This window comes from Myotis brandtii, unplaced genomic scaffold (genome assembly GCF_000412655.1).
Source record: "Myotis brandtii unplaced genomic scaffold, ASM41265v1 scaffold2325, whole genome shotgun sequence".
Taxonomy (NCBI): Eukaryota; Metazoa; Chordata; class Mammalia; order Chiroptera; family Vespertilionidae; genus Myotis; species Myotis brandtii.
Window position 1 is genome coordinate 394,694 of NW_005358747.1, and position 1,523 is coordinate 396,216.

General features: G+C 53.1%; 1 protein-coding gene across 1 annotated transcript in view; it reads left to right on the forward strand.

The window, feature by feature from the left end:
* Window positions 1–1,523, forward strand: part of TSNARE1 (t-SNARE domain containing 1) — a 35,431-nt gene that overhangs the window by 11,683 nt on the left and 22,225 nt on the right. The window lies entirely within an intron of this gene.

The following is a 1,523-nucleotide window of genomic DNA, read 5'->3' on the forward strand; positions in this document are numbered from 1 at the left end:
CCCCCCCCGCCCGAGGGGCACCAGGAAAGGCCCAGGCTCGGGCACCCGCACCCACAGGCCCCGTGCTCGCCACCACCTTCTCTGTGGCCCCGACCCCGCAGAGCTACGCCCGGGAATTCAGTTCCCATCAGTGGTGTGTGGGGGTTCGGCCCGTGCTGAGCACGCACTTCCCAGAACCCCCGGGAGGAGCTGCGTTTCCCCATCAGAGTCTGCGGGGCGAGGTCACCCTGTGGTGATTGATCCATCCATCGATCCTTCTCAGAATGAGCTAATGAGCGGAGGTCGCGGGCGGGGCGGGCCTTCCAGAGGGGAGTCTGTGGCTTGGCTCACCAGCATCCTGGCTGCTCTGCTGGGCGAATGGAGTTATTGGAGTCGGTGTCATGGGAGATGCCAGAGGCAGCGTGATGTGTGGGGCGGGGGATGCCCAGGTCCTCAGGGTCCAAGTTTCTGCTCCTCACCCTGCACACCAGCTTCATCGCAGTGGGGCTACCCATCCATTCCCCTTTAGTATATAATTATTCAATTATTCCTTTATTACTAAAAATTTTCAATTGAACACCTAATTATATTATAGATATTTTGGTAAGGGCTGTGAAAAGATAGTCAAAGGAACATAGCTTTTGTTCTCAAGAAACTTACTACTCACAAGAAGAAGCAAGACTTATCTTTAAAATCTTTACATGAACCATATCAGTTGGCCCGTTTAGGCCTATTTGTAACCCAAAAAGAGAGCCATGACATATTGAGGCTGCAAGTTACCTTAGAGATAAACCACTGCAAACCTTCCGTGTTATGGATGAAGAAGGTGATGGTCAAAGGGCTGAAGAATTAATGTCAGAGAGTAAGAGGCAGAGGTGGGTCTACAGTCCATTTCTCAGGTTTGTGGTTAGTGTCCTTCCCCCTGTTCCTTGCAGCCCCTGCTAATGGAGTCAACTGAAAGTGCAGCAAAGGGCACGGCCCACGCCTGCCCCTGTCCGAAAACAGGTCTGAAATATGTGTGTGACTGAATGTCTGTATATACAGAGGGGCAGGGCAGGGCAGGCCAACCTCTCTAAGGCAGATCTGCCTGCTGTGACTTGGTTAAAGGTTAAAAAGGAGATTTCTGACTTTTAAACTTTGACTATTTAGTATTCAAAAGCTATTTCTTTTTGCATGCCAAATAGAGTCTCAACAAATGGTAGTGGAACAGAATGGAGTATTTCATCCTTATTTAATTAGTGTGCCTTGCTAAAATGAAACTCTCAAACGAGAGATCATGCAAATTAGCTTCTGCACTGTTTTCTGATCCAACCGCACAGAAGTAGAAAGAGCAAGCGCGTTGGAGGGGGAGGCCCTGGGTGGGTGCCCTGCCCCGCCCGCCACTGCTCCCCGTCCAGCTGCCCCGGGAGGAGCCAGGCCAGGGCGGGTTATGGGTCTGAGGGTCTCCTCCCCTAGGAAGCCGGGGGGCGGGGCTCATACAGGAGGTCCTGGCCTCCGTGCCCCCGGGGTTCCTCCCCCCCCAGGGCTGCACGGGGAGGACAGGA